Here is a 26,711-nt window from a genome sequence, read left to right as displayed (position 1 = left end):
TGTGATGCCCAAAGACTAAGTCACAATCACAAATTAGCAAACACGTAAGGATACAAGTCACCACAGATTTAAATCCTTAAAGACTACAAATGTTGGAATTCTCAGATATAGACAATTAAATAACTGTTTGAAATATTTAAAGAAATACAAGATGGAACTGTGAAAGGAAAACATCTTGGGCCCCCAAAATCACTAAGGAAAACTCATGCTGGAAACTGCTTAGGGCAAATCTGCCTCCCATTCTATTCGAAGTCACTCCTCTGCTCACGGAGATAGATGCATGTCTGATTTGCCTCCTTTGGAATGGCTAATCAGAAACTCAAAAGAGTGTGTTTGTCTATCACCTATCTGTGACCTGGAAGCTCCTTCCCCCACATTGAGTCTTCCTGCCTTTGCTTCAAGTTGTCCCACCTTTCCAGATGGAACCAATGTACTTCTTACATATATTGATCGATGTTTCATGTCTCCCTAAAATGCATAAAACCAAGCTGTGCCCTGACCACCTTGAGCGCATGTCGTCAGGAACTCCTGAGGCTGTGTCATGGGTGCATCCTCAACTCTGACAAAATAAACTTTCTAAATTACCTGAGGCCTGTCTCAGATTTTCTGGGTTCACAGAACCAAAAAAAAAAAAAAAAAAAAAAAAAAAAAAAAGAGCAAAGAATAGGAGACTAACAAAAATGACCATGCCATGAGAAGGTAGCAAGGTCTAGACTTTTTCTCCCTTAGTAAACAACTAGAAAACTGGGGTGGAAATCTATAGAACAACTGTTTTAAGATGTGGGTTAATAGAAAACCCAGCACTTGAGAGAATACAAACAGATCAGATCAACCTTACCCCAATTTTCTGCATGGAGGCAATTTCTGGAACGCAAAACAGGGTGGGAGAATTCAGAGTTCAGTGGTCTCACTGAGCTGAAGAGATTGAAATGTAAGCCTGGGGAGGCTGAGATGCCTACAATTTGCAGGGCAGAGTACCAGAGAAAAGGAGGTTATGCAGAGAAAGGGCTCCAAGAGTCTGCATGGAATCCCCTCAAATCCTTGGCTAAATTCCAGTCTGTGCAGCATCCCAAGGCTGAGCAAAGAACACCAGGAGAAGGAACAATTACCAGGAGCTGTAAGCTGAAAAATTCCCAATGCTCACACAGGGCTAGGAATCATTGAGGCTTTTGCGGGGTTTTTTGTGTTTGTTTGTTTCTTTACCTATTTGTTTTCATACAGCTATCCTATTATTTTGGCACCTTTTATTGAAAAAGATGTCTCCCATCATTATTTCTGTTCAACATTTTGCAGGAAGTCTTAGCCTCTGCAATAAGTTAAGAATAAAAGCATCCAGATCAGAAAAGAAGTATAACTGTCTTTATTTCAAGCATTGCAATTGCGTACTTTGGAAATCTCAAGAAACATATAAAGAAGTTACTAAAATGATAGGTGAGGTGAGCAAGGTTGCAGGATATAAGGTTACTATATAGAAATCAATTATATTTCTATATACTAGCAATGAATAACTGGAAGTTGAAGTGGAAAAATGCCGCTTACAATAGTATCCAAACATACTTAGAAATAAATGGAATGAAATATGTGTAAGACCTACACACTGAAAACTACCAAACCAATGGAAACTATTTTGTGCTCATAGATCAGAAGATTCAATACTGTAAACATGTCAATTATTCCCTATTCTACAGATTTAATGTGTGAACCCCAAATATCTGAGACAGATCTCAGTCAATTTAGGAAGTTTATTTTGCCAAAGTTAAGGACGCGTGCCCATGAGACAGCCTCAGGAAGTCCTGATGACAAGTGCCCCAGGTGGTTGGGGAACAGTTTGGTTTTATACCTTTTAGGGAGACATGAGACATCAATATATGTAAGGTGTACATTTGTTCCATCCAGAAAGGCAGGACACTTGAAGTGGGGAGGGAGCTTCCAGGTGACAGGTAGATAAGAGACAGATGGTTGCATCTTTTGAGTTTCTGATTAGCCTTTCCAAAGGAGGCAATCAGATATGCATTATCTCAGTGAGCAAAGGGATGACTTCGAATAGAATGGGAGGCAGGTTTGCCCTAAGCAGTTCCCAGCTTGACTTTTCCTTTCAGCTGAGTGATTTGGGGTCCCCAAGATTTATTTTTTCCTTTCACAAATGTAAACCTAATAAAATCCCAGAAGGCTTTTTTTGGGTAGAAATTAACAAGCTGATTCTAAAATTTATATGGAAATACAAAGAATCTGTAATAGCCAAAAGAGTATTGAAAAGAAGAGCAAAGTTAGAAATTTAAACTGATTTCAAGTCTTATTTTAAGCTAAGGTAACCATGATCATATAATATTAGCATAAGAATAGGCATATTTATAGATCAATAGAACAGAATAGAAAATCCAGAAATAAATTCACATGCATCTGGTAATAAATTGATTTGACAAAGATTCTAAGACACTTTAATGTGGAAAGAATTTCCTTTTCAACAAATGGTGCTGCAGCAATTGGATAGCCATAGAGGAAAAAAAAATCCAACTTCTGCCTCACTGCTTCACACCACGCATAAAAATACTCAAAATGGACACAGACCAAAGCACAAAAACTAAAACTTCTAGAAGAATATATAGGAGACAGTTTTTTTGCCCTTAAGGTAGGACACAAAAGAGCATAAACCATGAAATAAAAAAATTCATAAGTTGGACTTAATTAAAATGGATTTTTTCTGCTCTTGGAAAGATATCTTAAGAAAATGTAAAGATCCAGCCTGGGCAACATAGGGAGACCCCATCTCTACAAAACACTTAAAAAAATTAGCCAGGTGTGGTGGCATGTGCCTGTGGTTCCAGCAACTTAGGAGGTTGAGGTGAAAGGGTTTCTTGGGCAACCTTCCAGTCTGTGCAGCATCCCAAGGCTGAGCAAAGAACACCAGGAGAAGGAACAATTACCAGGAGCTGTAAGCTGGGAGGTCTGGGCTTCAATGAGCCATGATTGTGCCACTGCACTCCAGCCTAGGTGACAGACCTAGACCCTGTAAAAAAAAAAAAAAGAAAATGAAAAGGCAAGCCACCCACAGGGAAAAAATACAATATGTATAGCCAACAAAAGGCTTACCTTCACAATATATCAAGAACTCTCAAAACTCATAATAAGAAAAGCAACCCAATAAAACATGGGTAAAAATGTTTAATAGACACTTCATGGAAGTGTTGGAAGTAAATGCTCGGTGCCACAAAGTGAAAATAGCACTCAGGCAAAAGTTTTCTCAGCAAGGCAATTTACTTCTATTGGGTAAATTGGAGCAATGGCAAGAGCACACCAGACAAGAGAGGGGAAGGGGTTCTTATCCTAATGCAGCTAGTCCCTATTGCTGTGTCTTTCCCCTATTGGTTAGGGTTGGACCACACAGTCTAAGTTAATTCCGACTGGCTGTTTTAAAGAGAGCAGGGATATGAGCCACAGTGGCAGGGTGAGTAGTTTCGGTGGGAAGGACAGTTACAGAGCAGGTGACTAAGGATGCCTAAGGACAGAACAGGTGATAGAGGCTAGGAAGGGGTTGTTTACTAAAACTAGGGGCAAGGAGGGTAAAGAACAAGGAAGTTAAATTTTAAAATGGAGAACAAAGAACAGGGAAGCTGAACATACTGACATATTGGTTCTTTGAAGAGGAACTCAGAACTCATTGTACTTAACAGTTTTTCTCCCTCTTGAATTTTAAAGGAAGTTAACAGGCTAAACTTTGAAGAGGAATTTACTGTATCCTACAGAAGAAAATAGGCAAATGGACAACAAACACATGAAAAGTTGCTCAACTTGATTAGTCATAGGAGAAATACGAATTAAAACCACAACAAGTTAAGTTCCCACCACAGACTTACCCAGATGGTTAAAATGGAAAGATTGACAATACCAAGCATTGATGAGGATGTGAAGCAACTGGAACTCTCTCTTAAGTTGCTGGTAGGAATGTAAAGTACTACAACCACTTTGCGGGAAAGTTTGACCATTTCTTAAAGAGTTAAATGTACATACTCCACAACCCAGTCATTCCATTCCTGGGAATTTACTCAAGAGAAATGTAAACATGTGTCCACATGAAGACTTGTGCCTCAATGTTCAGGACAGCTTCGTTCATAACAGGCCAAAACCTAATAGGCCATAATAGGAAATTGCTCATGTGTTCACAACGAGTGAATGGATAAACAAATTGTGGTATATACATGCTGTGCAACGCTACTTATCCATAAAAAGTAACAAACTACATGTACACACAGGGGCGTGAATGAATCTCATATGTTATGCTGAGTGTTTTGAATTGTGTCCCCCTATAAGATATGTTGAAATCCTAACCCCTGGTACTTGTACACGTGACCTTATTTGGAAATAGTCTTTGCAGATGTAATCAGGTTAAGATGAAGTTATGCTAAATTCCTGAAAGGCACATGGGAATAGAGAAGAACACCATGAGAAAATGGAGACAGGGATTAGGGTTACACAGCCACAGACCAAACCGTTCCAAGAATTGCCAGCAACCACTAGAAACTGGAAGACAGGCATGGGATGGAGTCTCCCTCAGAGCCCCCAGAAGGAACCAACTCTACTGACAACATAATTTCAGACTTCTGGCCTCCTGAACTGTGAGAGAATACATTTCTGTTGTTTTAAGCCACCCAGTCTGTAGTACTTTGTTAAAGCAGCCTAGGAAATTAATACAGTGAACAAATGAAGCCAGGCACAAAAGAATACATATGTACCATTCTGATTTTAATGAAATTCTAGAAAAGACAAATCTAATCTATAGTGATGGAAGACAATGATTGGGGCTGGGGTGAGGATTTATTGGAAAATGGCATAACGGATCCTTTGAGGGCGATAGAAATGCTCTCTCTCTTGATTGTGGTGGTGACAGTTACACGGTGTATATACATTTGTCAAAACTCAACAGATGGTACACTTAAAATGGGTGACAGACTACAAATGAACCCAATTGAACTGTTGGAGAAAAAATGTATGATTGTCCAAATTAAGAACTCAATGTATGTTGGGTTGGAGTCTGAGATATCAGTATGAACTTATATTTATTTTGATAGAGAAAGAGAGACAGAGAAATAGTGTCTCAGTCTGTTTTCTGTTGCTATCTGTTCTGAATACCTGAGACTGCAAAATTTATAAAGAAAAGAAATGTATTTCTTACAGTTCTGGAGGCTGGGAGGTCCAGGGTCTAGGGGACACATTTGGTGAGAGCCTCCTTGCTGGTGGGCTCTCTGCAGAGTCCTGAGGCTGTGCACAGCATGCTAGCTCAGGTCTCTCTTCCTATTCTTATAAAACCACCAGACCTGCCCCCATGATAACCCATTAATCCGGTAATCCATGAGTGAATTAATCTATCATGAGGGCAGCCCTCATGAGCCAATCTCCTCTGAGAGGGTTCACCTCTCAATACTGCCACATTGGGGATTAAGCTTCAACATGAGTTTTGAAGAAGACAAACATTCGATGCTAGTAGATAGATAGAAAGCTACCTGGTAGATGGAGGTATGTGTTTACATGGATTAGTATATATGCATAATTTTCTAGCTCTGTCCACTGAGAGGAACTAGAAGCAATGACACCCAGGGGCAATAAGGACACTTCATGCCCAGGTATTGGTTTCTAATTGCCAACGTCCAATAAAAGGAACCTCAATAAAATGTGTGATGCTATGTCAAGGGCAGAAAAAATATAAGATGGACCTAAAACACCTTGTGCCAGAAAGTAAGGAAGTACTTTATGTTAAAAAAAATCAAAAGGCACAAGAGCCACACTGAAGGAGCTTCCTATAGCCAAAGCTGTAACAATTTGAGCAACAAAAAAATCTGATATAAATAAATGATTTAATAATAAATAAATGCTAGAAAAGAGAGAACCCTGTTTTTGATTTTTGGTTTTTTTCTTTTTTAGACAGGTTCTCACTCTGTTGTCCAGGCTGGAGTGCAGTGGTGCGATCTTGGCTTACTGCAACCTCTGCCTCCCAGGTTCAAGTGGGTCTCGTTCCTTAGCCTCCACAGTAGCTAGGACTACACGTGTGAGCCACCATGCCTGACTAATTTTTGTATTTTGAGTAGAGATGGGGTTTTGCCATGTTGCCTAGGCTGATCTTGAACTCCTGGTCTCAAGTGATCTGTACACCTCAGCTTCCCACAGTGCTGGGATAACAGGCATGAGCCACCGCACCTGGCCAAGAGAACCCTTTTTTTAATAGAAGAATTCTAATTAGTGAATGAGGACAATAGAGAATTAGAAGACGACAGTAATGACGTCTGCAGTCAAGATACATTGACTAATGCTAAAATTAGTGGGCAAACTACAGAAAGAGGATATTTGCATAGCTTCAAATTATCACCCTTCAAATACTTATTAATTACTGTGGGGGCTTTAACATATGTCCACAAATTCTTTGATGCACCTCTGTACGGGAGTTTAGCTTAGCTCTCCTCTCCTTGAGGGGGGCTGGATTTATGTCTCCCTTCTAAGTAATAGCTAGGGAAAGGGAAAAATAGTAACACTGATCACGGAGAAACCTGGCAGATGCCATCTTAACCAAGTGATCAAGGTTAACATCATTAGTGATAAGACATTGATATCATGTACTCTCTAGTGGGATGCTATAAGAAGGGCATATTACCTCCGTGGTATTCTTCCTCTAGATGTCCATAACTCCAGTCAAACCATAAGAAAACATCAGAGAAATCCAACTTGGGGGCTATTTTACAAAACGTCGGACCAGCATTCCTCAAAATCATCCAGACCGTGAAAGACAAAGAAAGGCTGCAAAACTATCACAAACTGGGGACCTAAGGAGACATGACAATTAAATGCAATGTAATGTCATTGATTGGATCCTGAAACAGAAAAACAAAAAGACATTAGTGGAAAACAGAAAATCCAAATAAACTCTGTAGTTTAGTTAATGGTATTTTACCAACCTTAATGTCTTAGTTTTGACAATATAGCTATGTAAGATACTAATATTACCAGAAGCTGGAAGAATGGTACAGAGAATTCTCCATACTGTCTTTTCAACTCTTCGATAAATCTAGAAATTATTTCAAAATAAAAAGCTTTTAGACATAAGGTATAGCTCTTAAATACGTATATAGAGGAGGCATCAGTATGAAATTATGTACCAGGGAGCTCATATTCAGGTAAATGTGGATGCTCTATCACATATATTCCAGCATTCTCTATCAGCTCTCCCAGGGAGAGAGTGAATAGATGGAGAGAAATGCCATAGCTCATATTTTAATTACATTAAGAAAGCTGCTGTTTCTTTACCCTAAGCTAGAGTACCCTGTGGCATTTATTCTACATGGATCTCAAACTTTTGTTTAATGCTTTGTTTTTTTTAACTTTCAGATTTTTATATTGTTTTCCCAAATAGACTTTAAACTCCCTGATGACTGGAGATTGTGTTTTGTGTTATTTATTTATTTATGAGGCAGAGTCTCACTCTGTCGCCCAGGGTGGACTGCAGTGGTGCGATTTCGGCTCACTGCAACCTCCACCTCCTGAGTTCAAGCAATTCTCCTGCCTCAGCCTCCCGAGTAGCTCGGATTACAGGCACACACCACCACACTCTGCTAATTTTTGTATTTTTAGTAGAGATAGGGTTTCACCATGTTGGCCAGGCTGGTCTCGAACTCCTGACCTTGTGATCCACCCACCTCTGCCTCCCAAAGTGCTGGGATTACAGGCGTGAGCCACTGTGCCAGGCCTGGAGATTATGCTTTAAATTCAGTGCCTTCTCCTATTTACTTATCTATTTATTTAAGAATGGAGCTCTAGGTCTACACCTTCATAGGTGGTATATAATCTTGCATGTATCATATACCAAAATTTGCCTTCTGATTTGCATTATGCCATGAACTGAATTGTGTCTCCCCCTACAAACTCGTATGTTGAAGCCCTAACCTCCAGTGTGACTGTATTTGGAGATGAGCTTTTAGGAACTCATTAAGGTTAAATGAGGTCATGTGGGTGGGGCACTATCTAATAGGACGGCAGCTTTCTAGGAAGAGGAAGACAGAGAGATCTCTTTGCCATGAGAAGACACAGTGAGAAGCTGGTCCTCATTTTCTCACCAGGAAAGAGCCCTCACGGGGAACTAAATTGCTGCACCTTGATCTTGGACTTTCCAGTGTCCAGAACTGCAAGAAATAAATCTGTTGTGAAGCCATCCACTGCATGGTATTTGCTATGGCAGTCTGAGCTAACACATTTTGGGTTGAACTTAATGTTTATTTTCCCTCAAATTGTTTTCAGCCAAGGGTGGTACTTCTTGCCTTCCCCCTGCCTCATGTTATTTGGAAAGGTCTGGGGCATTAATTGAACTTGGACTTTTAGTTGGGGAAACTAAAGGATGATAAAAGTCTCATAATTTATAAGACAGCCCTTCAAAACAAAGCATTTCTCACTCAAAATGACAATTGCACCCTCAGTATTGGAAGCAAACAAACAAAAGAAAACAGTAAATGGCTAAGCAGCAGATTAGACAAAGTTGAAAAGATAATTCATGAACTAGAAGATAGAGCTAAAGAAATAACCCTGGCTGGGCACAGTGGCTCACACCTGTAATGCCAGCATTTTGGGAGGCCGAGGCAGGTGGATCACTTGAGGTCAGGAGTTTGAGACCAGCCTGGCCAACATGGTGAAACCCTGTCTCTACTAAAAATATAAAAATTGGCCAGGTGTGGTGGCACCCACCTGTAGTCCCAGCTACTCGGGAGGCTGAGGCAGGAGAATTGCTTGAACCCTGGAGGTGGAGGTTGCTGTGAGCTGAGATCATGCCACTGCACTCCAGCCTGGGCAACAGAGCAAGACTCTGTCTCAAAAAAAAAAAAAAAAAAAAAAGGAAAGAAAGAAAGAAATAACCCTGAAAACAACAGAGAGAGAGAAACAGCATACTTGAAAGGTTCAGAGACGTAGACAATAGAATAAAGTATATGACACAGATGTAATCAGAGTCCTGAAAGGAGACAATAGAAAGAATAGAAGAGAGGGATCATTTTGAAAGAGTGCTTGAGAATTAGATACACAGATCTACAGATAAAGGAAGACACATTTCATTTTTGTTTGTTTGTTTTATACTTTAAGTTCTAGGGTACATGTGCACAACGTGCAGGTTTGGTACATAGGTATACATGTGCCATGATGGTTTGCTGCACCCATTAACTCGTCGTTTACATTAGGTATTTCTCCTAATGCTATCTGTCCCCCAGCCCACCACCCCACAACAGGCACCGGTGTGTGATGTTCCCCACCCTGTGTCCAAGTGTTCTCATTGTTCAATTCCCACCTATGAGTGAGAACATTCGGTGTTTGGTTTTCTGTCCTTGTGATAGTTTGCTCAGAATGATGGTTTCCAGCTTCATCCATGTCACTGCAAAGGACATGAACTCATCCTTTTTTATGGCTGCATAGTATTCCATGGTGTATATGTGCCACATTTTCTTAATCCAGTCTATCATTGATGGACATTTGGGTTGGTTCCAAGTCTTTGCTATTGTGAATAGTGCCGCAATAAACACACATGTGCATGTGTCTTTATAGTAGCATGATTTGTAATCCTTTGGGTATATACCCACTAATGGGATGGCTGGGTCAAATGGTATTTCTAGTTCTAGATCCTTGAGGGATCACCACACTGAAAGGAAGACACATTTCTAATGTATATGCATCATACATCCAACAGAATGGATAAAAAGAAATCCACACCAGGTCCTACTGAAGGGAGATTTTATATCACCAAAGATAAAGAGAAAATCTTGAAAGCAGCCAGACAGAAAAGACCACTCATCTACCAAAAAATTACAATTAGATTGCCAGCTATCAGCCATGGGAGAGGCCAAAAGATAGGGGGAAATACCTTCCAAATGCTGAGGATAAAATTAATCATCAGCCCAAAGTTTTATATGCAGCAAAACTATATTCCAAAACTATCATTTCAAAAAATATATATTTCAGGTAAATAAAAACTTAGGGTTTTCCACTAACCTTCATGAAAGGAACTCTTAAGGAGGCTGTACTTTAGGAGCATCATGAATCTTGTTCCCTTTAGTAATGGAAATAGCCCCAAAGCAGGAGACAGAAGACCCATATCCTAGCCTTGCCTCCTGCATTAAAGCAGGGTAAGATCTTCACAACATCATGTCATTTTCAGAGCCTTCAGTTTCCTCAGCTGTTACATAAGGGTGAGGAAAGCTTTCTCGGCTTATTTAAACCATTGCTGAAAGGTGATGATTCTCGAAGTATGGTCTAAGGTCCCCTGGCCATTTCAGGGGGTCCCACAAGGTCTTCCCTTTTCCAACCACATATCCATATGAGACCAGATTTTCTTCCAAAAACAGCCCGCAGGAGCAGTTTGAAGGCAGAAACAGGTACGGGAACCTCAGTGTGTCGTATTAAGCCAGACATAAAGGAGGTTTTCCACAATGTAAAACGATGCAGCAAATGACTTGATCCACCTGGCTGAAAGGACAGGCATAGCACCAATAGGAGAAATGTCACATTTGAGAGTCCCTGGGCTCACTGTCGAGTCAGAGGATATAACACAAACCAGTGGTCTCCCGCTGCCTCAGCTCACATCCCACTGCAAAGGAAGTTCTCCTAACAGCATGTCTGCTGGGTTCCCAGAGCCTGGCTTTCTACCTGCACCAACAAGGAAGCCAGCCAGCAGAATGGCAAACAGGTTTTTCTTCCAGGGAGAGGTGGAATGTGAGAGTGGTGGGTTAAATGCTCTGATACAGGTGTGTTTCCCTGGGAAGCAGGCAGCCAGTTGGTGTGGATAGCTGGGTGGGTGGGTGCAGGGCTGGGTGGATGCAAGTCTGAGAGCCTGGCTGCTGGGACGCCCTACAGCATCCCAGCTCATAGATCTTGTCCTTGCCTTATCCCATCCAACTTCCCTGAGGGGTTTGGGGTTTAAAAAATATACAAATCTTACATTTTTCTCTGATTTTTTTTTTTTTTTTGAGATGGAGTCTCACTCTGTTGCCCAGGCTGGAGTGCAGTGGCTCAATCTTGGCTCACTTCAACCTCCGCCTCCTGGGTTCAAGCGATTCTCCTGCCTCAGCCTCCCAAGTAGCTGGGACTACAGGCGCGCACCACCACACCCAGCTAATTTTTGTATATTTAGTAGACACGGGGTTTCACCATGTTGGCCAGGATGGTCTCAATCTCCTGACCTTGTGATCCGCCCACCTCAGCCTCCCAAAGTGCTGGGATTACAGGCATGAGCCACCAACCTGGCCTCTCTGATTTTTTAAAATAGCTTTTTTGTGGTAGAAGACACATGACAAAAAATTTATCATTAGCGACATTAAAATACACTCACAATGTTGTACAACCATCTCTCTGATTTGGCTCTTATTTAAGTATTATTACATGCTTGTTATGTAAGGGACGAGGAAAAAGTAGAAAGAAAGAAGTAAAGATTATCCAAAAGTTTACTCTCTGAATACAGCCATAGTTAATACCTGAGGCCACCGCTCCCAAACCTTGCACTGAGGCCCCTGGGGGCACCATTGCCAATTCACAGAGTGGCTGCAGGGATATTTTAAATTTTGTGGGAAGTACAGTGACACCTGCTGGATGCTCCACACACTACCAGTTTCAGCTTTAGGGCCCACTACATTCCTTTCAGTGACATCATATCTTTGCGAAGTGTTTTGGTGGTTGCCGTGATAAAAAGCAAATACCATGTGCAAATCATTGTGGACCAGGAAATGAGGTGATGGCATCCGATATGATTCCAAGGTTTGAGAAACCATGCAGTACCCAACATATTATACATCCCATTAGTAAATAACTGTGGTTAAGAATGGAATAAAAATATCTTTTCCTTTATGTGTATTTTTAGATGGCTACAAAGTTGTTAGGACAGACATACACATTGATTTATTTAGACCTAACTACTTAATAATGGATCTCTTTGGTGTTTCTTTTGGTCTTGGGGGCACATAAGTAATAAAAAAATTACTGTGATGCTAAGGGTGCTATGGAAAGAGGAAGTTTGGGAGTGTCCATTCCAAGGCATTTACATCTAACTTTTCGGTGTGTCCAAAAATGACTATATTAATATCTTAATTAAGCTCATGTGTGGATACAATTTTATAGTGAATATTACCATCAATCAGTTGAAGAAACTGGGCTCCAGAAAGGAGCAGTCACACAGCTAGCCGGGTCCCTATTTGTCACACCTTGCTGATTCACTCTTTAAAAGCCCCAAGATGGCAGATCTCAAGAGCCAGCCTCACCAATCAACATTTATGAGGCTTAGAATCACCCTGTCTTACTTTAGGCTATTGGCACGGTGCAGCCCCTGATTCACTGATAAATCAGAAATGCCCCAATCTTCCCTCATTACCCTGGAAGTTCATCCACCCTTCGACATAAGATTCTCATAAATATATAGCAGATGACTCTGGAAAAATAAATCCATTGAGCTATTATCAACCATGGATACCTCCATGTGAACAAGCTTATCAGAGCCTTTCCTGAGAGAGTTTTGATAAGAAAAAAATTAGGTCTCTGAGAAGAGTGGGTAGGCTGCGTGTTTCACATGAGACTCTTTGGAAATACTGATGCAGAGATTTGTGCAGAAAGAACCAGTCCTGCCTCGCTTGGGTTCCTTAGGCCTTCTGGAGGTGCTCCCTGCAAAAGGAGCCAAGCAAGGCAGGACTGGGAAAGGAAGGAGGTGAACCATGATGAGGTTGCACCTGAGGCCTCAGCCATCCTATGGGGGGGCTCTGCAGCTGAGATGGTCCTCCAGCATGGTCCCAAATTGAGGCACGGGGTGGGCCTTCATATCCTAATATCAGATTGTCATTGGTTGTAGTCTCCCATGGCAGCAGATATGACCCAGAAGGAGGCAGTCTCCAGAATGCAGCTGTGAGCCATCCACAGCTAAGAGTCCCAGCAGCTGGAGGATGGATGATCAGCCTTGCAGAGCAGACCTGGCTAGAGTCTCTCACTATTCAGTTCAGGGCCATCTTCAGAAAGGAGAGGAGATGCTCTCAAGACAGAGCTGTGAGCTGGGGCCTTTGACTCAGGACTGCAGGGGCCAAGGGGAATCTGGTAGGAAAGGAAAAGTTGTTCAGTTGTTTTGGGGACAAGGAGAAGTCATCCCCAGATCTTAGAATCAGAACAGAGGGTCAAATGTAGCCTCAAGATGGATTTTGTCTGGCTCATAAGTTGCCAACACTTGAAAGTTAGGAAATTTTGGCTGGGTGTGGAGGCTCAAACCTATAATCCCAGCACTTTGGGAGGCCAAGGCAGGCGAATCACCTGAGGTCAGGAGTTCAAGACCAGCCTGGCCAAGATGGTGAAACCCCATCTCTACTAAAAATAGAAAAATTAGCCAGGCATGGTGGCACACGCCTGTAGTCCCAGCTACAAGGGAGGCTGAGGCAGGAGTATCACTTGAACCTGGGAGGCAGAGGTTGCAGTGAGCCAAGATAGTGCTACTGAACTCCAGCCTGGGCAACAGAGCGAGACTCTGTCTCAACCAAAAAAAAAGAAAAAAAGAAAATGAATTAGATTTTATATAAAAATTCGTATTTCCTGCTTCTCTTTAAAAAGCTAAATATCTAGACAGTCTCAGGTTTACATCTCTCCAGGGCCTGAGGTGACCCCTTTAAACTGGGTCTGTTCCCTCCAATTTGCCATAGTCCCCACCAGTCCCTGTAGCCTCTCTGATAACCATGTGTCCTTGCCACAGTGTTTTACCCTCATTTTTAGGCACCTGGGTATCCCCACTTATGCATGTTCCAAGCCTGGCCCCTATGGGCACTGGGTTGGCCACTCTGACTTTAGAAGTTCCCACCTACTGGTTGGGCAGTGACTCAGGAACAAACCAGAGACAAGAAGGTAGTTGTCCCTCTCTGGGCTAAAGAAAACCAGGGACTTCTATGGCAACCAGTCCATGCCAGTCTGGTGGCTTGATCAGCTCTGGGCAGGAAGGGTGATGAGGGAGGATAAGGCCAATCATTTTCCACCTCCCACTCTCTTCTCTGAGGGCCCTAAGAAGTGGCTGGAGAGGGGACATCCAGGACCTGGGGTGGTTCCAGGATGGAGGCTTCTGGCTGCTATAGTTGCCCTGGGGTTGGCTGGAGCCACTACCTCTCTGGAGAGGCACAGAGGGAACTTCAGAAGATGTCAGTCCATCCCCATCACCCCATTGCCACCTTAGAATCTCACCTTCACAAGGTTGGAAAGATTGTTCCAGGGTCTATACTCACTCCACACCAGAAACTCAGGTTCCTTCTTAAGTGTTTCCACATACAGTCACTCAGCCTCAGCTTGCACTCCTCCAGTGACAGGGAGCTCACTACTCCCTAAAGCAACACATTCATTTAGTTCTTGGCCAACTCTACTAGAAAGATCTTCCAAATGCAAAGCCATATGCTGTTTCCCTGTAACTTCTGCCATCTTCAAGGCACCCGTTAGAATGGGTGGGCCAAAATGCCCATCCATCATTTACCACATACTTAGAAATACCTACTGTGTCCCTGTCATTGGGCTGGTAATGTCATGGCTAATCCGGCAGACATGGCTACTGTCCTCTTCAAAAAGGAATGATAGACACTAAATAAAGAGTTACAACTGAGCGTAGGCCCTGGAGGAGAAATTGAAGGAGTATACACGATAAGGGGAGGAGCAAATATCCTCATCTGGTCTAGACAGGGGCTGGGGGAGGAATGTCAAGGAGGGCGTCTCGCAAAGAGTGACTTTCACCTGAGGCCTGAAGCTTGAGAAGGAGTTGCAGAAGGTAAAGGGTCGGGGAAGAGCAACAGTGTGCAAAGGCCCTGAGGCAGAAGGAGCATCAAGGAGGGGTCTGGAGCTGAGCTCACGGCACAGGGGCCCTCACATGCCAAGGCAGGTATGCAGCCTGGTCAGGCGGGGTGGGCCTGTAGGATTGGAGACCTTATCCTCAAGGCAATAGAAGCCACTGACCAGGGAGTTAAGCAACATGACCAGATCTCTCATTTCCTCTCTGGGATCCTTCCTACCCCTTTGATGATCAGCCTAACTGATTTCACCTGGATGTAAATGTGGTTTCCCCTGAAGTTCCCTCTGTGCCTCTCCAGAGAGGTCCTGGCTCCAGCCAACCCCAGGGCAACCATGGCAGCCAGAAGCCTCCATCCTGGAACCACCCCAGGTCCTGGATGTCCCCTGTCCAGCCACTTCTTAGGGCGCTCAGAAAAGAGAGTGGGAGGTGGAAAATGATTGGCCTTATCCTCCCTCTTCACCCTTCCTGCCCAGAGCTGACCAAGCCACCCCTTCTAAAAAGAACCCCATAGGGGAAGAGAGGAGGGAAGTGAATAATCCATCCCTTTGCTCAGCTCCCCCAGAGGAAACAGGGCAGAACGAACTAGCAGCACTCAAAGGCCTCAGCTGGGAAACCACTCAGGGTTTCCAGGATCTGACCTGACAGCAGCTCTGAGAGGGCCTGAGCAACCAAGGAAACACTGGCGACGGGGCCTCCGTCTGATGTCTGTCTGCCTCCATGGGAACTTCTCCCGGAAGCCTGGTGGGGGCTGGAAGCAAATCTGCTCACATCCCAGCCTGCTCATGCCTGCAGAGGTGGCTGGTCACCCTGTGCAAAGCAACCACACCCACCGCAAACTGATCAGTATTATTTTAAAACACCCCAAACAAACCAATTAAATCTTACAATTGCTTTGACTATTTTTCTTTCTGATTCATTAGGATGATGCCATTTAATCATTCCTTTAACCAAGGCAACCATTTAAACCAGCCAACACATGGATTCAGTCCTCAAAAAATAATCCGCCAAGGCCAGGCACAGTGGCTTATGCCTGTAATTCCAGCACTTTGGGAGGCCGAGGTGGGTGGATCACTCGAGGCCAGGAGTTCCAGACCAGCATGGCCAACATAGTGAAATCCTATCTGTACTAAAAATAAAAAAAATTAGCTAGGCTTGGTGGTATACACCTGTAATCCCAGCTACTCAGGAGGCTGAGGCACAAGAATCATTCGGACCCAGGAGGTGGAGGCTGAAGTGAGCTGAGATCATGCCAGTGTACTCCAGCCTGGGCAGCAGAGGGAGACGCAGTCTCAAAAAAAAAAAAAAAAAAAAAAAAAAAAAATCAGCCAAGACACAGTGGCCCAATGAATGACATTTATTTATTTAGCACTTCTTATATGCCAGGCACTATTCTCAGTACTTAACAGACATTTGCCCATTTGATCCTCACAACAATTCTGCAAGGCAGATAACATTATTTTCCCATTGTAAAGATGAGGAAATTGAGGCACAGGGAAGTTGGCAAAAATTGTTGGGGCCACTGTTGATGAGTGGCAGACTTGTAATCTGAATGAGAGTGTGGTTCATCTTGCTTGATCCAGGCCCAGAGGCACCCTTGGGGCTCTGAGTAGGATGGAGGGTGGACATCACCTACCCCTTGGATCCATTGGGTTTTTTCTCCAGCATAAAGATTTTTGGAATAAAACATTCCAAGGCTTCAAATACATTTGCAAATCTCTGGCAATAGAGCTTTATCTGAAGGGGCAGGGGCTGTGCACTTTCTTCTCTGAAATTCTGATTTTAAGGTCTGAATTGGGACCCAAGGAAACACACCAGGAGATTCGCACCTTCGGCCAAGTTTAGGGGAAAAAAAATAACTTGTTTTGAGTTCCAGCTCCTCTCTGTCGGTGTTAGGCCACTTTTGCATTGTTGTAAAGAACTACCAGAGACTGTGTAATTTATAAAGAAAAGATGTTTAATTGGCTTACAGTTCTGCAGGCTGTACAGGAAGTATCGTATCAGCATTTTCTCAGCTTCTGGGAGGCCTCGGGGAGCTTTTACTCACTGTGGAAGGTGAAGTGGGAGCAGACATGTCTTACCTGGTGCCAGCAGAAGGAAGAGGGTAGAGGAGGTGCCACACACTTTTAAACAACCAGATCTCATGTGAACTCAGAGCGAGAACTCACTCATCACCAAGGGGATGATGCTAAGCCATTCATGAGGATCCATCCCCATGATCCAATCACCTCCCACCAGGTCCCACCTCCAACACTGCGAATCACATTTCAACATGAGATTTGGAGTGGACAAACATCCAAACCATATTACTATCCTCGATGGGGCCTAGGTCAAGCCCTGAACCCCAGCATTTTTGTCTATAAAATGGGCATGAATCCTGCCCTACCTCCTAGAGCTACACTGTGGTGCAATGAAATCAACACTGTGCTGTGGAATTGCGGGGACTGTTGTGACATCAGTGATGGCTGTGCTCCTTCCGAATCACAGCTGTAGTGGTGTGGATCTGCTCCCAAGCCTGTGATGAGGGCAAAAAGACAGATGAGGAGGGATACCTTGGGGCTGGGCTTTTGGAGAATCCAAACATTGACGGTACAGAGAAAACACAGGCTGGAGCACATTTTTGACAAAGGCATGCATAGACCCACTGGCTAACCACCAACACTGTGGCTAAGATGTTTAAATTCACTTCGTATCCTTCTAAGTGGAGCGGTGCAGGGAGGGACAGAGAGGAGCATGGACTTGGGAGTCAAACAGACACAGGCTTGCATCTGGACCACTTCCTCATACCAATTCTGCAACCCTGGGCAAGTTGCTAGGTGCCTCTGTGGCTCAGTTTCTTTTTTTTTTTTTTTTTTTTTTTTGAGACGGAGTCTTGCTCTCGCCCAGGCTGGAGTGCAGTGGCGCGATCTCGGCTCACTGCAAGCTCTGCCTCCTGGGTTCATGCCATTCTCCTGCCTCAGCCTCCCGAGTAGCTGGGACTACAGGCACCGGCTACTATGCCCGGCTAATTTTTTTTGTATTTTTAGTAGAGACGGGGTTTCACCATGTTAGCCAGGATGGTCTCGATCTCCTGACCTCGTGATCCACCCGCCTTGGCCTCCCAAAGTGCTGGGATTACAGGTGTGAGCCACCGCGCCCAGTGGGCTCAGTTTCTTGTCTGTAAAATGGGAAGAATCACAGCATGTGCCCCCTGAAGCTAATGATGAGGATCAAAGAACACGCTGCGCAGGACCTGTCAGTGTTAGTGCAGTGGGTTCCATGCTTGAGCTGTAACTCAGCCATGCAAGGCAAAATAATTTATCTTTCTATAGCAATTTAATGGCTGGCTTGAGTTCCCCACTCAGTTGTGGCAGAAGACACAATCTCATTGAATTTGGGGCAACCTCCCAGTTTTCCCCAAGAGGAGTCTGAGTTATGGGGGCTTTTGTATAACCCCAGGTTCTGAGAGATGTTGGCGTCTCCCTGAAGCATTCGCCCCACAAAGTCATGCCTCAGTGGACACATCCTGAAACTCATCACCAAACTGACCCTCATACCTGCCTTCCCCTGCCTCTTGTCCGCAAGGTGCCAGGGCCCAGGAGCTATTTCTCAGATCTGGGCCTCACCTGGGTATGGGAAGCCAGGCAGGCTGTCTGCCTGAACTTGCTACCCAGCCCTTCCCTCTTACAATCTTGCTGCCTCCTGGAACTCTCCAGGGAAGCCCCTCTTCAATGTTCACTGCCTGCTGCCATTCCAGACCTTGCTCCCACATTTCCAATAAGCCCTTACAACCTCTCATGTCTGCTAAGGTCTGTGGTTAGCAGGGTACAAAGCCAGGAAGACTCCATTGTTTCCACCCACCATCTGTCCTGCCCCTCTTCCTAATCCAGGCTCAGTGGCTGGAATGGGGAGTGCAGAGCAAACCCCCAGGAGAAAAATACCTGTTAACATCTCAATCAAGTGTATCCCACCTTGTTCACTGTGACTATTAGGATCAGAGTGATAGCAGAGGAATGCAATGTCTCAAGAAAACGATGTGAAGGGCAGAGAACCAAAGTCCTTCAGCAGAGTTTGAGCAGAGCTGGAAGAACAGGGATGTCCCTGGAAAGACATCTTGGGGGAGAAACCAATGATCAGAGCCCAGATATGAGAGGGTGGAAGGAGAATTCAGAGTTGCCCACTGACCTGGAACATCTGGATATGGACTGTTGAAAGGGCTTCTAGATGTCTGTAAGGGATATTGGGCTCGATGGACAAGGCAGTGCAAAGCTAGGCTAGGTGCACAGCGTCCCTTATCATCCCCCACCCCCCACCATATGCAAGGAGTTGGCTGGGGCCATGACTGCTCCTTCCTCAGCCCCACACTTCCAAACAGCACCCCCAGAGGAGAAATAAAATCAGCTTCCATTCTCTCCCTGTGCATAGCAATAGCTTTAACAGCTAAAGAGAGAGTGAGAGGAAGGAAGTTGTCTTAGTTCATTTTCTGTTGCTTAACTGAATGTCTGAGACTGGGTAATTTATAAATAAAAGGAAATTATTTCTTACAGTTCTGAAGGCTGGGAAGTCCAAGGTTGAGGGGCTGCATCTGGTGAGGGCCTTCTTGCTGTGTCATGACATGGTGGAAGGAATCATGTGGTGAGAGGGCAAGAGTGTGTCAAAATGGCTTTTATAATGGACCTACTCTCCTGATAACTAACCCAGCCCCATGATAACCCATTAATCCATTAACACCTTTATCCATGAATGGATTCATGAAGGCAGAGCCTTCATGACACAATCACCTCTTAAAGGCCCCACCTCTCAATACTGTTACATTGGGGATCAAGTTTCAACATAAGTTTCAGAAGGGACAAACATTCAAACCATAGCAGGAGTAGACGGGCAAGGAGGTGGGACTGAGGCTCTTTGAGCTCCTTTATCGGATCCCTTGTCTGCACCAATGTTGCAAAATGTTTCACAGATCAGGCTTCCTTCATGCCCTTGAAACTGCCCTGCAACCTCTTGCAGGTCCACCTGAGACACCATGATGTCCTGGCACCCCATGTAGATGCGGAGAAGTGGCCAAGGCATGGGCATGGGCAGGACCACTAAGCCATTAGACAACAATCTCCAAAGTCTTTTCCTTCCTCCACCCATAGCTTGTTCTAGGAGGAGAAGGGAAAGTCTGTCTTAGCTGAGTCTCCTTGTCCACTTTTTCCCTTTCTCCTGGTGAAATTCCAGGAGCTGTGGACACTGGGGTTCCAGTCCCAGCCAGCCACCAGCTTGACGCCCTCCTCCTCTCTGGGTCTCCATGAGAAAATGAGACTGCCAGAATGGAGATCCCTGAGGGCCTTCCAGTGCTGAGATCCTAAATCACCACCTGCTGAAGCCGGATGTCATCACTGAAAATGGACGTGGAGCCTGCTTTGATCTTCCAAGGCATGTGGGATAGGCTCCCAGAGCTGGGCCAATGGTGTGGCTGGCTGGGCAGGAGGATAGTCTGGTAGGGAGACAGTTTAAATGGAAGCCTTCCAAATGTTCAGAGCCCCAGTCATGCCAGCCAGCTCCCGGGCACAAGTCTGGGACAGGATGGAGGAAGGATAAGAGTTAAGAAGCCCTAGGACATGGTTCAGCCAGGGGCTCAGAAGTGGATCAGCTGTGCCTCTGGACTAGTCTCTGGGCTGGACATGGTGGGGCTGGGGCAGGAGGACAAGGGCAGGCAAAGTGCAAGAGTGGGCAAGTGCTTCTGGGTTTTCTGGGCACTTAGAAGGGCTGGGAGCCCAGAGAGTTCACGCAGACAGGGAGACACACACACATTCACATGTTTGTGTGTGTGCATGTCTTCAGGTTTCACGGTCAACAAAAGCCTTTCCAGGGAAGAAGCCAGAGCTAGAGCAGAGATGGGCTCTAACCTAAGGCTAAGGTTCAGCGGGGGCCACCAGGACCACCAAGCTGGCTGTTAAAATATTAAAATACTTCAGTACCAGGGGTAGATAGCTGCAGTCCCAAGCTCCTGGAGCATCCCCTACTCTCACCACACCCTATTACTCTGGTCCCAGCATCCCAAGGCTTTCCCACAGCCCTGCTACCAAAGGGCAGGCACCAGGCTCAGCAGGGATGGCTGCCCCAGGACCCCACTCCAATGCCATGTCTGAATCTCTGCTGACTGTCCAGGGCCTGAGTGTTACCGGAGGGTACAACATGTGGGAGCCTCCCTGCTCCCCCCAGGGCTTCTCCCATCCCAGCTGTCCCTTTCTTTGCTTTCATCACCCCCCTCTTAGCTGCAGGAGGAATTCTGGGTACAAGGAGAGAAGTAGAGAGGCCCAGAAGGCTGTCTGTTCCCACTGAAGTCTTGAGGTCCTGTTGCCAAGGTCAGACACTCAGGAGCTTCTCCAGAGGCTGCAGCTGGGCTGCAGGGGCCAACAGGTCTCTCCTGTGCTCAAGCCATGTGTTCCCCTCCATGCCCCCTCACCCAACTGCCCAAGAAATCCATCCCCCTCCAGCTAACATTTGATGAGTATTCCACACCGGCTCAGCCCCAACGGCAGCGTGGCAGCCCCTCCCTGCCACTGCTGGGAAACCAGGAAAGGGTTTTAATCTCAGAAACAGTCAAGGTGGGGAAGGGGAGTGGGGGGCAGCCAGGAGGGCCATATGGAACCTGTTTGAGGAGCTGGGTCAGAGCCCAGCTACACCTCCACACACCGGGGCACCAGGCCAGCTGTTGGCTTTGCCTGCTCAGCTCTGGCCAGAAAGGGAAAGGAGCGTGGGAGAACAGACAGGCAGGCCATGTGGGGACAAGCGTGTGCTACGTGTGTGCACAGAGCTGCTGTCCTTTAGGCCAAAACATGTTGGCTGGCTGCCCAGTGGCTGGACAGGGGATAGGCGTCAGAAGGCTGGCAGCTCAGCAATGTGCTGGGGTTGTAGGGGTCAACAGAGTAGCATTTCAGGTCTCCTCAAGGAAGTGGCAGGGACATGTCTGGGAGCACCACGCACTACTCTTGGTCAGCCTCACAATTTCCCCAGCTGGGCTCCTGCTGGAGGTGGTTCTGGAAACCCCCAGAAACTACCATTCAGTCTCCACTTTGGCTCCCAGGCCTGCGCACACTGCCAATCCTCTGCCTGTCTGTCTGCCCATCACATACCCAGTCCCACACCCGATGGCCTACCCAACCCCAAATGGTCGGGGTGACGTCATGATGAATCTGGCTAGATATTTGACTACACCGCTTGGACTTCACCTTGCCGCACTAAACTTGGGACTGATCCAGAGTTTAGATTGACCTTGCTGGATTTTGAACCGACCTCACCAAATTTCCGACCAACCACCCCAGTACATGCGAAGCCTGAACTTCTGTCTAGACTCCCAGGACTTTGAGATGAACTGACGGAGTTTCTGATTGATTTTGCAGAAGTTTTCACAGAACTTAACTGAAAATAATGTGGCCTGGCTTTCCCGAATTTTCATCTCACCTGACAGGTTTGACTGAAAAGTTGTAACCTATTTTACTGATTGTTATTTTAAAAACTAAGCTTCTTGGCCAGACGCAGTGACTCATGCCTGTCATCCCACCACTTTGTGAGGCCGAGACAGGAAAATTGTGTGAGCACAGGGGTTTGAGACCAGCCTGAGCAACACAGTGAGACCCTGTCTCTACGAAAAAAAAAAAAAATTAGCCTGTGTGGTGGTGCACGCCTGTGGTCCCAGCTACTCAGGAAGCTAAGGTGGGAGGATCATTTGGGCTCAGGAGTTTGAGGCCGCAGTGAGCAGTGATGGTGATTGTGCCACTGCACTCCAGCCTGGGTGACACAGCAAGACCCTTTCTCAAAACAAAACAAAACAAAACAAAACAAAAAACTAAATTTCTTGAGTGTTTGAGCTTTCCAAATTCTTTTACCCTGAATTGGCCAGATGAGGAGGTGCCCTCAGACCCAGACTAAATCAGGAAATCGTCAAGGAGGCTGAAGGGCTGTCCCTAGGCACAGGGCTGAACGGTCAGCACTGAGCCCCTGTCTGACATATAGTCTCACACAGAGCCAGCACTTCTCACCTGGAGAGGGGATGGGGCGAGACAGAGGTGCGATTGTTTCCTTATCCCTCTTACGACACCTTCCAATATTCTTGCATCTATTTATTCCTTGCTGCCTCCGCAAGCATTCTCTGCCTTCCTTCTCCTTGTTTCCAGCATTCTCCCAGCTCTTGGACTCAGGAGTTCTAGGAAACAATGCTCTTGAGTCAGTCCGCCCTGAGTAGCTTCCTGCTAAGGAGTCATATAAAACAGCTTCAAAGCGAGGGCTCTGGGCTCAGCCTGCCTGGACTTGGAGCTCAGCCCTGCCTGTTCCCCTGTTCCAGCTGTATGATCCTGGACATGTTAATGAATTTTTCTGAACTTTGGTCTCTTCACCCCCAACATGGGCAGAATTCCACTGCTTAGCTCTGGGGTTAGTTTTCATGTTTTCAGCAAGAATACTAACGACACTTAAAGCTTGTTGAGCACTCACTCTGAGCCAGGCATTGTCCTGGGCTGTACACAGCCTGAGACCCTCACTGAATCCCCGTCACAGCTCACAGGCTAGGAAGGGGCAGGCCCAGGCTATTCCAACAGGGCAGAGGCCTTGCCCTCAGCCACTCTGCACTCCTGCCTCCTGGGCTTACCCCTGATAGAGGCTGGGGCGGGGAGGGGAGTGGTTGGCTAGCATTCCCTTCCTCGTCATCATAATTATAATACTGTCATGACTGGCCTGTTTCTTGTTGGAAGAACTGGGCTGATCTCTGGGTTGTGTTTTGATGAGGCATTTGTTATTTGATAGTGTGACTTTATCTTCTTTTAGGAACACTGGAAAGCAAGGGCTATTCCCCTGGAGCCCTGGATATTTTCTTTTTCTTTTTTTTTTTTTTTTTTTTCGCTCTGTCGCCCGGGCTGGAGTGCAGTGGTGCAATCTCAGCTCACTGCAAGCTCTGCCTCCCAGGTTCAAGAGATTCTCCAGCCTCAGCCTCCCGAGTAGCTGGGATTACAGGCACCCGCCACTGCAACTGGCTAATTTTTATATGTTTAGGAGAGATGGGGTTTCACCATCTTGGCCAGACTGGTCTCGAACTCCTGACTTCGTTATCCACCTGCCTCAGCCTCCCAAAGTGCTGGGATTACAGGTGTGAGCCACCGCACCTGGCCATCACTGGATATTTTCAAACCCACAAGGGGTATCAGAGCCATGGGGCTAGTTCAGTTCTTTGGGACTTTTGTCAATCTGCTCACATCTAGTCTGACTTTGCCACATGAACCTCTTGGGTTTTTTTACTGGCAACTTAATGGGAACCAGATTTGCAAAGCATTCATCAGTCCATGGCACTGGTATTTGCCAGGCTGTAGGCTGTAAGCTAAGGACAATGACAGCAGAGAAACAAGGTCCTATTCCTGGTTTCTTTGAGCAACTCCTTTGAGCAACCTTGAGCAACTCCTGTGGCAGCACTGGTCTTGCTTGTCTTCCCCAAGGAGGGAGAAAAGGCAGGCATTTGGGAGGATGTTTGAGGTAAGAGCAATAGCTGTTTATTCCTCTCTGTAAGGTAAGGTCTTTCATGGGAGAGTTGGTAAGAGGTGCTGTGGGCTGCCATTTTCAGCAGCATCTGACTTATGTCCCTGCATTGTTCTATTTGTGTCCCGCCTCGGCAAATGCCTCCATTCCCCTTCATCTTCCCTCTTCCTTGCCTTTGCTCACTCTGCTCTCTGCCCAGCATGTCTTCCTTTTCTTTTTCATACTTATTCAGCATTTATTGAAAGTCTTCTATATGTTAGACATGATTCAGAAGCTAGGGGCACAAACACTCAGTCTCTGCCCTCAGTGGCTCACAGTGGCAGAGACATGCAAAGTGTCAAGGAATCAGAAGCCCTGGACACCTAGGCCAGGTGGGTGGGGAAGGGGAAAGGATCAGGAAAGACTTCCTGTTGGAGGCAACATCAAACTAGATTTCTGTCTAGCCCACCTGGAGGACTCTTACTCACCCTTCAACACCCAGTTCTATCAGCACCTCTTTCTTGAGGCACTCCCAGATTCTCATAAGCAGATTAAATGTCTCTCTCTCTCAAACCCCCTGGGCTTTGCACATAGAAGAGATAGCACCAACACCTCATTGTTTGAGTCAGTTTCCCCCACCTCACCCCAAACTGCAAACTCCCTGAGGACAGAACTGGACCCATTTTTGTAGTGTCAGGGCCCTATAGGAGTATAATAAATGTTTATTCAAAGTCTGTATAGTTACACGTACTGTATCAACAAGTACATGCATGTGTGTTTATGAGCTCATGTCTATGAGCCAAGGGCATGGTAGTCTTGGTGGGGGAAGTTCTTACATCCCCTTCCTTAATATATTTGCCTTGTTATAGTCTCTTAGCTCCTCCCCCATGACTCTCTCCTGTCTCCATGTGGACAGGAGTGACAGTGGCTCCCTGGTGTTTGAAAGTTGAAAGTTTGATGCAGGGGCAGGGATGGGAGAAACCTCTATCAGTGCCTCCCCCATGGCCAGCTCTGCCTGCCCTCCAGGGCTTGGGGAGCACACCAAGAGACAACCAGCACACCGCAGCCAAAATGATCCTCCTCTTGCCCCCTTCACCTGCACTCCTGCCAAACCTGTCCATTGTTCCAACCTGCAGCTAGAGCTGGCTGGAAGGGTACCAAGGGGCCCCGGTGTCCTGACCACTGAATATTCTGAACAGAGACCTAAGTTTGGATCACAGTTTAACTCCTCTCTAGTAAGTCATTTTCCAGCAGGGTCCTTCCCACTCCTGGATAAAGGTCAGTTGCGTGGGTTCCCAAGTCCAGGCTGGACATCAACATGAGATGCAAAGAAGACTGGGAGAAGGTCTCCCAGGGGCAGAAACCACCACAGGTTACCCAAAAGTGCCCCCATTGCCTGGGTATGATAACAACAGCCCTTGATTCTATGTGGCCCTTTGTAATGGCCGAAGTCCCTCCCGTACATGGTCCATTCTATTAAGGTTTACTGAGCCTTCGTGTGCCTGGCCTTGTGCCTTGCTAATAATCACATGAACAGGCTCCGTGCTGAGCTCTTCACATGCATCACCATTTGGCCCTCACAATGACCCCTTTGTAAAGGTGAAGACAATGAGACTCAGAGTTTATCCATTTCTCAAGGACACACCGCATTATGTGGTAGCACCAGGATCTGAATTCACCTCTCTCAGGTGCTCAGGTGAGCCAGAACCCCCGCCCCCAACTCCACTCCCCCATCTCCAGGCCTTTTCACCTGCTCCCAATAACTCTGAGAAACTTTCATGTCCCATCTTAAAGATGAGAAAAACTGACACTTGGTGGCTTCAGGAGACTTTCCAGAGATCTCACAGAGGCCAGGCAGGGGTGTCTGGCCTTCCATGCTCCAACTTCCATGCTGCCCAAAAGAGAACACCTGTCCCATATCTGCATCATGGAGCTAGCTGAGCCCAGTTCCACACCCATACTGCCTGGTTTTGCGACTCCAGCTCAGTGGGTGACCTGTGGGGTCGCCCCCACCCTCTACTGACACTCTCCCGCCACCCCTGGTTTGTGAGGCATCTGTGCTGGTGGCTAGATGGGCCCCAGAGGGAGCCGGCCGGCCAACTGCAGGGTAGGGATGACATACACTCCTGGTGGCAGAGGTTCAGAAGCATTCTCCCTGAAATTCTGCCACCTAACCCCTGCCCACCTGGCCAGTGCCTTTGGGCTCCATGACAAGGTCAATAGTTGCCCAAATGTCATCAGACCAAATCTATTTTCTGCTTTCTGACTGGCTATCACAAATGGGGGCTCTTTCTCTTCCATCTCTTCCCAGTGACTCTATGTCAACCTCCTCGCCAAAGATGCCCATGCCTCTCACTCAAAGCGAAGGAATCTTGCATTATTTTGAGAGCTACTCAGAGGGTAAACTGCTCCCAAAGCAGGATGTGAAGTTCCAGGAGGCAAACAC

The sequence above is a fragment of the Pan troglodytes genome, chromosome 8, assembly GCF_028858775.2.
Source record: "Pan troglodytes isolate AG18354 chromosome 8, NHGRI_mPanTro3-v2.0_pri, whole genome shotgun sequence".
NCBI lineage: Eukaryota > Metazoa > Chordata > Mammalia > Primates > Hominidae > Pan > Pan troglodytes.
The sequence above is the reverse complement of the archived record's forward strand: the minus strand, read 5'-3'. Positions refer to the sequence as shown.